Here is a 13,774-nt window from a genome sequence, read left to right on the forward strand (position 1 = left end):
TTAACGTATATGTTTACTGTGCTCACTATTTTAGCTACTTTTTCTATCATTCAATAATCTGTGTATACATCACAAATCCGGACGCTAGCAAATATCCAAATTACATTTGGATAAAAATATTTCGGATTTTCTTTATTTGAAAATTAGACGAAGACATAATTAATTAATTGAAGACATCGTTACAAGTAAAATACGTGTTTTTTTAAACAAAGGATAGAACGCTTCGTCTATCCATGTAAGTTAAATAATATCAGCCTGTCAGCCTCTGTAATACATCGTGCTAAGGTTCATTTTACAGACAAGAACTCCTACACTGCAGCTATATGATTAGCTGCAAGCAAGTCTTGACACAAAATAAGGTGAGTTGAATGATGGCGAGCCCTTAGGGCCACCGCCATCACCAATCGTCATTAAAATTACCTAAAATTTCATACAATCAAAGTGCATCTATCGCAGCCTTGAATTACCCACACATACCTGTCAATACGATAACATACATAAGTTACTATTTACCTATAAAATCGATAGTTTCTAGAAATCTGCTCTTTTCATTGGTCGAGATGTGTCGAATTGATCGAGAGGGACAAGTGGATTTACTTCACTATATCTTGTCGACTTGGTTAACCTACGAGGTGATGAGTCATCGTCTGCGAAACTCCTTTGAGTGACAAGCGGTTTCATGTTGGGCGCTTTCATTGTCCAGTTGACCTGAAAAAGAACTACGTTTTAGAGATCGTCAAACGTGACCTTGTCATATACGTCACTATTTGCTCTTTTTCTTCAATCCAATTGGTCATTCCAATTGACAAGATACTTGCAGTCAAGCAACTATGCCCCAGCAATCACAAATAGCTACACATGTAATGATCATCGTTGGTAGTAATCTATACACATCTATCATCGACAAAACCTTAATGTAACACAACCTAAAGTTTGATGGGCGAATATAATATTTACTCATGAATAAAACACGATATTTAAGAAATAAAAGATGTTTACTGTGTTTGCACAGGCTTATGCAAACCGAGGAGATCTTCGGAAGAACTCGAAAGCAGATCAGTGCAAGCCCGAGACCGAAGGTTGAGGGTTGCACATGCTCGAGAGGTTTGCATAAGCCTGTGTAAACACGAAAAACATCTTTTATTTCTTTTAAAATAAAATGCAAAAAGACAAACATTTTAATTTTTCTTCTAAAATGTATTCATGCTCAATTTGCAAATTCTCTATGACTGATTGATTGTTATGATTGGTTGAGCTCAGTTGTGTTTTGCAAAGGCCAATGCAAACACAGCTCTAGACCAATCAGCGCACACGTTTCATTGTGTTTAATTTATAATATGATTTAATAACTTACCACTGATCTGTTAGAACCTCGAAACTAGAAACGGAATAATGGCAAATCTTAATAATTATGAAATTCAACGTTGAGTCAAATCACTTGTTTATTGCTCACTTACCTTAGTAGAAGCGACATAAGAAGCTTTGACTGTTAGTATAACAGCATTCATCAAGTTTTTCGCAGCTGTTATAAGAGAAGTTGCACTTTCCAACTGATAAAGAGAAAAGGAAACTTTAAATCATGGTCTCGAAGTTAGCTAGTATATTAATTAAGCAAAGGAGACACAATTAGCTCCGCATATTTCATTTCAAGTTGGACGCTATGGCAACTACCGCTAAAGTGGTCAATTTATTTCGAAAAAGAAAGTCACAAATATCTCCGCTGGCAACGGACTTACCGCTGACACAACAACGGACTTACCGCTGACACAACTTCGACGCCACTGATTGTCTGGATATCAGCTTTCACTCGACTGGTGATGGTGAGTTGATGTGAAAAAAGAGAGACGCGTTGAATGTATGCGAGAAGATCGTTCTTCGATTGAGAATGAGGACACTAAAGTCAGGAAAAGAAACTTGGATGCAACACGAGTGCGAAAATCAAATACATGCAATAGAGAGCAATAAAAGTACGGCCGGGGCCGGTTGCAGGAAGCCTGGATAGCGTTGTCCATTGGGCAGCAATTTTTAAACTTTTATAAAACCATAACGCAAAAATATAAGATTCGAATTGAGCAATCACTGAAATAAAATATTTTTCGAAGATAACGAATATTCTTTGTCGTAAGTAAAATACAAACACCTTTTTTGGAAAATTTTGCTATCCAATGGATAACGCTATCCAGGCTTCGTGCAACCGGTCTCTGCAATATAATATTTACAAGAAACTCAAGCTTTCATTTTGTTTTTTAGAAAGACAATCTCTTTCGTTTGCTTAAATATCCAGATTAGACAATTGGCAAACGCAAAGGGTAACATTGACATTGTCTAAAGGACAGATTTTATCTTCCACTGGATACCATCGCAAGAACATCCTATCTTGTTGAGACATAAATGTAATTTTCTCACAATAATTAAGTTTAAAATAAACTGAAAGAATTTGCCCGGGCATTAGAGACGTACAATGCTCACATAATGAAGCATTTCAGGCGGCAAAAATTTGCCCTTGTTGTTCGCTATTATGTTTGCTCAACAAATAAATCACAAGCACCTTTTCAGCAACTTCTGTTGATAATTGATTTATTCTTTCGCCAGCTTTTGCAATACGCTACAACCAAACGCAAACAAAAATATCAGAATCACCCACAAGAGGAATAATTAACATAAATTTTCTACATATTGTAAGCCGGCACTTTGAAGTCATGCCCATTGAACTAAAATACATGCTTTCCATGTATTTTAGTTCAATGGTCATCCACGACATAGAAATGGCCAGAATTATTACATTGACGTCACATTATATTGTGACTATTTTTTAATTTTCTCTTGTGCTGTGTTGTACATTGACATATATATAAGGCAGATTTTTCTCTACTTTTTTTTAGAATATCAATCACAAGTCGGAGTTCATCTGCTTCAGAATCGACACTCACCTTTGCCGCAGTTATAACGTCCATGGTTGTCTTCAATGTTCCAGTACCTCTGTTAATATAAAAAAACAAACAGCGTTTGTTTGATCTCAGATGACATAAGGAAAGTCGTGATTAACCAACGTACTAAAGTAAATGGTTTGAACCCAGGAGTATCGTTACAGGTTTGTAAATGTAGATCGTCCAGGTTGGTATAGTCTTGAGAAGGACTGTTTTTGTTGTTGTTGACTGACGTTTCGACAACCTTAGCGGTAGTCATCTTCAGAGTCAACAACGAAAACAGTCCTTCTCAGGACTATACCAACCTGGACGATCTACATTTACAAACATGTAATCAACGTACCTTGTAAAGTCCGACATATCCATCATCATCACACACATCTTCTTAGCCAAAACAACAATCTCGTTGCCAGATTCATCCCACTGTGACAACATATTTTCGAACCTCGATTTCTCTGAACGCAGCTCGGTTGACAGTTGTTCAATTTTCGCCTTATCTTCGGCGGGCATCGCTTTCATTTTTGCCTAGTTTTATGAAAAAGATCGAAAAACTGACCCAATCACAAAGCACAACGCAATGCATCATGGTATATGGCTAAGCTATACGTATGTAAGTAGATATTAAAATGGAAATACGTAGATCGATACGCACCGCGCCATCTTACAACTGTCTCAATTTCATTAAGGTGTTGGCAGGTTTAATTTAAGAGGGCACCCCACCAATACAGTCTGCCATAACGGGAAATTTTTTATCAAAGAAAAAGGACATGAAAATATTATTTAGTAATGATTAATATAAAGCATACTTACCCTGTCACTCATTTCCGCGAAACTCGTTCCAGTTTCTTCATCATCGCTATCATTTTCAGGTTCAGGTTCGGGTTCGGCTGCGAGTTCGAAACCGTCGACGGCGACAAGCGAAGGCGGACGAACTAAAAGTAACAGGAAACGTGTTGAAACGTGCTGCACACGCATTTCGGAGAATCTCTGCAAAGCTCTTCATTAATAGTGATGCAAAAATTCGTTAAACAAAATACCTGGTTCTTCCTCGACTGCCTTCACGGTAGCGGGTAAAGAAACAAAGTCGGATAATACTGAGGGTCCTTCGTATCGAGGCTTCGATTCCTGTGTGACCCAATCTACTGCATCTGGTCCCGTGTATCCCATAAATACCCAAGAGCCACCTGGTCCAGGATTTACATTACCAGTAGCACCGATACGACCAAGCGAATCCTTTGCTTCATTAACACTAACACCTGTAAATGAGCTTTGATCGTAAATCTGGATTTGACATTGATCTAATTTAATCCGGAGTTTATCTAAACTATGAATGTTTTATGCAGTGCGGTGTTTGAAACAGAGGTCATGGGTTCGAATCCCGTTGAGTCACCTGATTTTTTCAGGTTTATGAGACAATTGCTTAAAAATTGTCCAATAAAGTGCGAAGATCATATCTTCATCTAATTTATCTAAACTCTTGCATTCATATAATTGTTATTTAGTATAGACGTGTGCTCTCTTCTAGCTAACAATAGGGAGTTTTAGCAGAGCCTACGAGTACGACTACGAGTACGATTTACGTCATTTTGGCGCGAAAACATTGTTGCGACAACAAAAACACGTAGCCGTCATCAATCTGAGTACGATGTTTTGTAAAAAATTCGTAATCGCGACTACGATGTCTTTTTAAGCAAAGAAAGTAGGTATATGTCTTCATTCTGTAAGAAATTAGTTTACAGTACTATTTTCGAGCATCCAGGCTTTAATTTAGAACCCTTTTTGAGCGCAGATGTTCATTAAAAAGGAAAATATGACCTGCAAAACTTTCATGTATTTCGTACGCAAAGTGAAAGGTAAACAAACAATAAAATAGTACAAATATATCGTACATAAAACTTAAAATAGTGAAGATTTTTCAGTCTAAAGAGTCCTATATTCTTGTAAAACCAGTATTATCGATTCTTTGATATCATTATTGAAAAATAGAGCCGTAGCTGCTTCGCAAACGTCGGTGTTTTACACAATAAAAAGGCTCGTTCTATTGTTTACAACTAAAGCAAAATTTTGACCAAGCGACAACGACAACAAACTTCCTCGTGCCATTCTCTTACACGGTCAAATTTCGTACTCGTAGTCGTAGTCGTACTCTTGCTAAAACTCCCCATTATTCTTCACAACGACCGTATAAGGAAAACAACAGTAGAGTCTCTAAAGTCGCCCCAACGCACGAGTTATTTTCGATATCGGTTAACTCAAAAGGTCAAATCTTAAACCACGTTGTAAAAACGATATTTTTCACTGAGTTTAAAGGAATGGAAGGTTGAGTTAGTTGATACAAACGCGTATGAACCCTTTATTTGAATAAAAACGTAAATGCTGCAAAGCTCTTAAAAGTTCTTATACTTTCGTGAAGGCGGTCGTACTTTCGCGTTTCTTTAGTTTAAATGTTAAAAAAGACGGCTGCTTTCAAGTGGGCTGCAGTTACTTTCCCTCTACGATAATACTGCATACCTTTAGTATCTTGTGTAGCAATGAGTACAATCCTTTCGTTCGGTAAACCATCGAGAAAACGTTGCATTTCAACACCTTCGTTCTTTGATGCATCACCGGTATCAAAACATTTCGATGTGACAAAGTTTCCACTGTCGTCGAGGACGACAACGTTATGACCTCGGTGTTTCATGCTTCTTTCTACACCGTTTACTTTTATGCTACAGTAGCCTAACTTGTTAGGGTCGTCGGAACCTTCGCCACGAAGAACTATCTTGATTTTCCTGTAATTTTATGATTATACCCAAGCTTAATGCTGGAAATAAACAATTCTAAAAGAACTGTTTTTAAACCGTTTTGGGTTAGTGTTCCAGTTTCAAACAGTTCTTTTAAGAACTATTATGTTATTATTTTGACCATTCGCCGTGGTATTTTCTCTTTTTAAAACAATTTCTAAATTTGACAAAATCTTTTTTTGCTGGTATAGAATAAATTCAATCTTAATGTAAAGGAATTTCGATTAACTTTGGACAAAAAACCAACTTCAATAGATATTTTAGACCATTGACTACACACATACAGGGCAGCAATGTTTAAAATTTGTTACCCTGTTCATGAGCCGGTGTGAACATGAGATTCGACACCAACGTTGGTCCTTGCCCTGCAGGACGACTCTTCTCGTGTATCCATGGTTTCTGCTCAGGTCCCGTGTATCCAGCAAACGCCCAAGATGATCGGTAACCGGAATCAAATGGCCCTTGAGCTCCAAGTCTTCCAAGGGCGGGAGCAGCGTACTCGACCCCAGGACCTACACGGTTAACGACATTACAACAACAATAATAATAAAAGAGGCTGAAGTTGATAAAACGCACCAGTAGTTTCCTGGGTAGCAACCAATACAATATGGTCTTCGGGCAATTCATCCAAAATTTTCCCATGGCAACGCCACCCTCTGGCGCTGTTGTGTCGAAATTTTCCGACGCCACAAATTCTCCTGCGGGATCCAACACGACCACGTTATGTCCAACTCGCTTGTGACAATACTCTACTCCGTTCACCTTGATAGATGCCACACCCATACCACCAACGTCATCGCCACCAGATGCCCGGATGTCGTAATGAACTTTACCTTGGTAAAAAATAAAAGTTATAAAACAGTCAAACCTTAATGCGAATTATTACAAACACAAAAGTCAGAAATCTATTCCTTTAAATTGTAACATTCTCGATGAAATTGAAGGAGGGTTATCTCATCTCGTTATATTTAGTTACAGTTTTCCGAATATGTTTTATTACATATACTTCGTGAAATTGTCGTAACTTTTAGTTGCAACTATTATACGTAATATGTTTGGGTATATGTGCGTGTTTATGTGCGAGTAGATAACGATATTAATGTGTAATGTGTATTTTTAATGACCATATAATGCAGGACTTCAATGAAAAACACACAAGTGATGTGAGGATCTTGAATATACAAACAAATACAATTCGATCAATCATGAAAATACAATAATTGTGTCTTTTCAAGGACAGCAGTAAGAGAATACAGAGAACGACACCAGAATTGAAGGGCTTAACACAGATGAACGTAAAAAACGTCACGAGATTAAAGTGAAGGGCGAAAGAGGAGTTTAAAAAATCTTGTTTCGGAAAATTATTTCAAATATGGTCATATGCTTGGACGAGTCTGAGATGAAGAAGACTTTGAAATAAAATACTGTTCAATAAAGACTCTGTCGTGGTGATAAATCTACAAAATGTTTCAAAAATAGCAATGGCCATGGTATACGGGCCAAAACAACGCAAGACTTCTAGCAAAAGAACTGGTTTACAACCAAAACACCGACCCAATAAATCTAAAAAGAACTGTTTTAAAACACGGGATTCATTCCGACAGACTACTCAAACAGGTGTCAACGTCTGCAAAATGAAAACGTAAAATCAATCGATTGAATCGACGTTCATAATGGAATGAAAAAGTAAACGTTAGAACACCTAGCTTATTTTGGCCTTCCACCATGGCAATTGCTCACTTTAAAACAATTTTCAAAACACTGTTTCTACCTTAAACACTTTTACCTGCAGCTTGTATTTGTTCATAGGCGGCCTCTTCTTTAGCGACAGTCAATTCTTGTTGAACCTGGGCCGTGTAAATTGGATCGATATTCGTTTCCAACCCGTTAATGTAACGTTTCTACATCAAATTAGAACGTAAACCTTAGCAAGAGCCTAAAACCTTCGAGGAAACGATGCAAAAACATTCATACCGTTTTCACGTTAACTGCTTTTCTCACATCTCTTATTGCATCGTAAACCTATATAATAATCAAATTCTTACAGTCTTCATAATAATCCAATTCATGTTATAGCTACGGCGATAGAAAAATGAACAGTTTAACTTTAAGTGCGTGTGACATTTTAAATTATATTTTCATTGAATAGAACTTTTAAAATGACACTGCACTTTCTAGAGTTCATTCCTAAGATATCGAAGTTTTTTGAATAAGTCCGACTCATACAACTCGTGAAGTCATTCTGCATAATAAATCGACGCACACTTTCAGACATCCGCCAGTTTCCTTGCAAACTTTTGGTTGATACGATTGGGCAGTTTTCATGCGATCAATTCTTCACAACGAAGGGAACTCCGCTCCACTGACGTAACAAATCAGCAAATATACCTCAAAATTTCAAATTTTCATGATGCAATGTGACGTCACAAATTTTGCAAAGCGTACATTAACGACACAAACTACAATATCTTGAGAACGAAGTGTCATACGAATAAACGGTTTTAGAAGAAACGCTATCTATTTGAACGTTATGTTCAATGAAAATATAATCTAAATAGCACAACTTTCGTGTCGTGTGCACTTTAAACGCCTTAAACATGTAGCAAGATGTAACAACATGAAGTTCGGTGAAAAATTTGGTGAACACTTCACCAGACCAGACATGATGTTTACTTACAAGTTGCGATGCCTGAACAACAGCTTCCCCGTCAATTTTCTCGCGAGGATTTCGGTTCAAAGTTTCCACAGTTGAATCGACGACGTCGGAAAATCTTGGAATAACTGTAGAAGTTATAAATGTAAGCAATAATTAGTTTTAAATTCTTTTAATAGTTGCTACAGACCTTGTGGTCATTACAAAAACAGACGATAGAGCGATTTAACAACTAACTTATCAACTGCACACTCGCAATCCAATTCATGATTTGGAATAAAACGATTCCAACGGATATTATATAGTTGTACTGAAAGATGAAACTTTGCTATTTGAATGTATTCGTTCAACTCCAATTAGAAAAACAAACAGAAGTGTTAAGTTATGAACGCGCTTTGTTTTGTGCTAATTAGCGGAAATGCAACTTGTGCAGACAATTATCTGTTCATTTAGCCATTTGTAATCAAAGAGTCAAAAACTCGAACCTATCGATTTCATATCTCGCCAGAGCTACACATATCCCAGCAGAGCTACACATATCCCAGCAGAGCTACACATATCCCACCAGAGCTACACATATCCCACCAGAGCTACACATATCCAACCAGAGCTACACATATCCCACCAGAGCTACACATATCCCAGAGCTACACATATCCCACCAGAGCTACACATATCCACCAGAGCTACACATATCCAACCAGAGCTACACATATCCCACCAGAGCTACACATATCCCACCAGAGCTACACATATCCATTGAGTTCTATAATAACTGGAGCGGCTATCTCAAGCGCGGCCTTAGATATCTGATGACGCCAAAAAAATGGCGGATTTCGTCCGTTGCCGCTGAGATTTACCGAAATTGACCGCTTTTCCGAAAATTTCACAATTTCCCTCCCTCCTGAGGAAAGAGTGAAGAAAATGTATGTGTGTATTTGGGATTTGGCAAGCAATTTTTTGATGAAAATCACGATAAAAACCTACAATTCCTAACAGCGAGTCAACCTAGCTTTCCAGTTATCGGCTCCTACGAGGATGTATTTATAACTATCGACGAAAGAGCTATATGTCGGCTACACATCTATGAATGCAGATATGCGTCGTTTTCTTACCAGCGTCAAACTTGTTTGATCGATTAAACTCTTTAGTCTACACAAAAAAGTATATCATAGTTCATCTCCACAGTGGTTCACGAGAGAAGTTAGCTTATTTGTTATCATTGCTATTTTGCTTCTTTTCGTGGAAAGGCAATGGCTTTTTTCGCCACAATTGTAGGATTTTTACTTGTTTCTTTAAAAAAGTAAATATTAAATCTCTGGATATTTACGGATTTTCTGTAATTGAGTTTCATATTAAATTTCAAAAAGACTCAAGTCTGCATAGGTTTGGTAAATGAAAACAAACAATATTGTATAGAAATTACTTTAAGTAACCTTTTTGTGATGTTCTGAAGTGCAACTGCATCAAATACTTGTAAAGTTGTAGCACATTTTGATTTTGTTGTATTGATATATAAATTGGGCAAAATGCAAATAATCATCAAAACACTTATGCTTCCAATGGTATTTATAATTCATTTTTAGCTTTAATACTTCTACCCTTCTTTTTCACTTTGTTTTGTTTTTCCTATATTTTCAATATAAGTGCACAATTTGAATGATTAACACAGTTTTCACTTCAATAATAAATTTCATAAGCAGTTGGTAGTGCATTTTGTTCTCTGAGTATCCACATTTGGTGTTTTCTTCATACATGAATGATGAAATGCATATGGATATGTCATAACAAGGCAATAAAACCAAATGAATTAAATACCTATAGTGTACTTTTATGCTAGAAGCTTAAAAGCTTTCTAGAAATTATAAAGTTATTGGATTATATTACCTCTATATCATCAATCTCATGAAAAGAAATAAGAAGCAAAATATTTGTAGAAAAGCTTTGAAAAGTGAAAACATTTATTTAAAAAGCAGCAATGATGCATATGATAAATCCCATTCTGTACTCTAATAGGTAAATAAGCTCAAACTGTTTCTTAAAGAAATATAAGAAATATAAAGAAATATACAGTACAGTAATTTTAAAGGTTTCATCACTGAATCTTTAATGCTTCAGTATAGTGCATTAGATATTAGTAACATTTAAACAACACTCAACTAAAATATTTTGATAAAGATATGACATGATTTAAACATTAAGTTATATAAAACCAATGGCTTATTCAGTTTAATGCTTCACATCTGCATCAAGTCATCATCAATCTCAGTACAAATGTTTACATAGACACAAACTTTATGGCCTTTCCATTTTATATGTTGTGAATTGACATTTAATTAAGCATCAAAACACACACAACCTTCTTGCCATCTTTTCTTGGTTCATGAACTTTAACTTCAAAGCATTAGGGGCATCATTAGTGAATCCATTGTCTCCATCCATAGAATTTGACCATGATCAAATTAAATAACTCTGGATAAGGCAGACAATAAATCAATTATCTTTACAGCATTATCATTTTTAAGACTCTGCCTGGTCAATAACATCTTCCAGTCATCTTTACTCCTTGGTCTTCCCTGCATGTTGTCAGCAAATAGAACATAACAAGCTCTGCTCCAAATCATGGGTACTGTTGGGGCTGATCATTTCTTCTTGATACTTTTCACAGAGCAAAATGTGTGCAGGGTCTTTTTTACTTTAGGGAAACTATTTTGCAAATAGATAGGTAAATTTACGATTTCATGCATTAACAAATGACAGAAAAGTATGCAGAATTTTATAGACAAAAACAGGAAAACATCAGTATATTTGGCGTTCAAGTCAGTCTTAAAAAATACGATCTTTAATATGTATTTTATGGCTTTTCAAGTGCATGTATAATTGCTTTTCAATCGTTGACGGACTAACAAAACAAACAACTACCTCACCTGTGAGAAGCGATATGTACCTTTTTGTGGAAACTACGACATCCAACAATTGAACGATTGAAGTGTTGGCATTATAAAGAAATGCCAAAAAGAATCGTCACAGAATATGGAACTAACGATATCCATATTCTGTGATATCGTGTTTGTTTTTGAAAAATTCTTTATAATTTACTATAGACACCAGGGGGAGGTCGAGAATATTATTTTTCTGCAAAGCGATCATTTCAGCGGAAATACGTCCGTTGGCCGCCATTTTTTTGGCGACCTCGCCCCAGTAAAGTTAGCCGCTCCAGTTATTATAGAACTCAATGCACATATCCCACCAGAGTTACACATATCCCAGCAGAGCTACACATATCCAACCAGAGCTACATGCCAGTGACAGATTTTACCCAGCGTTAATCGAACATATGTGAAAGTTGGAAAACACTTACTGTCTTCCTCGAGTGATTTCACAGTCTTCTGTACATTTTCAGTATAAGGTCATTGCTCGAAATTTTCCATTTCAGCCAATACCACTGCAGCAACGCGCTCCGTGCATCCACGAATGAGACCAGCAGTCCCATCCAGCGTCTCCACATCTCTCTCCTTTGTCGCCTTGATACAGGATTCAACGTCCTCTCAATATGATTTTCTATCAAAAAAACAATTAAATACTTATACAGCAACTGTAAACAGCACATTAGTAGGAAAGGAATGTTGTGGTAAAGTTTGAAGCAAAACACACGCTTGGAAACTGGCTAATACTGTTGTACATTTTGTGTCTAGGTAATCTTTCTTACTACGTTGAACTCATTAGGATCGACGACAGTCACTAGACTTAATTGAGCAAAATGACACACAGCACAAAACATAACACAACAAACACAAACATGCACTAAGAATACACCATGATAAATCATTAGTATATTAAGCAGGTGAGGTGATCAATGTGTTCATACCTGAAACAGTTAGAAATTCGTCAATCTCCGTGATCTCATCCACAGCTTCAACCAGAAGATGAACTTGACTTTCCCAAGTCGCTTTGAATGTGTCGATATTGGCACGTGCCGTACGACTACGTGGGCGGGCTGCCAACGTGCGGGCTGCATTTATCACCTAAAAGTGAGGACTTTACTCGCAAAAAGCTAGGCAAAAAAAGCGGTGTGCGAGCATAAGAAGACTGGGGCTGAATAATACAATGTGTCGCAATACATTTGAATGCAAACTTTTTCATAAGACCTACACAGACACAACAACAAATATATAGTTGTTTTACCAACCTGTGGACATAAATTGTGAATTTTCTTGGTGATCACTCGAACAAGTTTAACTCCCTCAGCATTATTAGACACAGAGCAAGCAAGATTGGCGACCTCAAGTGACACAATAAAATGGCATTTTTTACATTTACGTTAACCTGTTGCAATTTTGAAAATATGTTAGTCAATGCAGGTACACATAAGTACACAGAGCAAGCGAGATTGGGTATATGTGCGCGTTTTATCTCCCCTCTCCCTCCAGGTTTGTTTATGCTGGGTTTTTCCCGGAGTGCTCAATAGTTTCTTCCTTTATCTTGCACTCGTACTTATAAGGCCACGTACCAACTGGTGGTGAGTATACATTTCGCAAGGTGGATAGACTATCTTACTTTTCGTTACGACTAAACGGTTGAAATAACATATACTGTATGCTACAACTCTTTACCTCTTCCAGTTTCGCAGCTCCTTCGCTGAACACAATGGCGCATTCCTCGACCCCACGTTGATTACCATCTTTGGCAGCGTCAACAAGCAACATCAGCGGTACAAGAGTGTCGAGAAAGGTATCCGAGATATGATCAGCCACGGCAACACGCATCTAAAACATAAATTTCTGACAATAAGAAAGCCATGTATGTCTGTTGAGTGTTGACGCATGATGTTTACGGCCGTAGTCAACACACTTTTACACAAGTTTTACACGTTTTACAGATTGGAGAATAAAGATACAAACTTGACGTCGTAGATCTTGAGTTTTGTCGGCCATGCTATCAATGGACTCATTAAGTTCATCGTTCGGTGTCGGTGTCTGTTTTGTCTCGGCCTGCGCAAAAAGAAAAACAAACCAAATAAAGGCAAGACGAGACCATCAATTTCATTTCCAGCAACGTAAACGGCATGACTTTAGCCTTACATAATGTATGTATATAGAAACAAGTTCTTGTAGGGCCGTGTGAACTTTGACGCATTCTTCGAGTAACCTTTCCTTCGTTGTTGGACGTGTTGTTGGTAAGTCGGATAATCTTCGCGCTCGGATAAAATCCTTTCAGTTTGTTCTTCAATTCTCAATTGAGTTCGTCTTTCGAGAAAGGCGGCCGGGTCCATGACAAGACTCGCCTGGGAAATGAAGTAAGTCAATTAGGGAAATGGTGGTTTTCACTGTAACTATTTGACTTGTGATGATGCTTAAAGTGAATGGTTTGAACCCGGGAGTATCGCTCCATGTATTGAAGGGGCAACT

At 37.2% G+C, this 13,774-nt stretch overlaps 1 pseudogene; it reads right to left on the reverse strand.

Annotated features, from left to right (window-relative positions):
- Nucleotides 1-179: 179 nt before the first annotated feature.
- On the reverse strand, nt 180-13,560 carry LOC124452078 (annotated as a pseudogene).
- Between the last annotated feature and the right edge of the window lie 214 nt (nt 13,561-13,774).

Source organism: Xenia sp. Carnegie-2017, unplaced genomic scaffold, assembly GCF_021976095.1.
Source record: "Xenia sp. Carnegie-2017 unplaced genomic scaffold, XeniaSp_v1 HiC_scaffold_24, whole genome shotgun sequence".
Lineage (NCBI taxonomy): Eukaryota > Metazoa > Cnidaria > Anthozoa > Malacalcyonacea > Xeniidae > Xenia > Xenia sp. Carnegie-2017.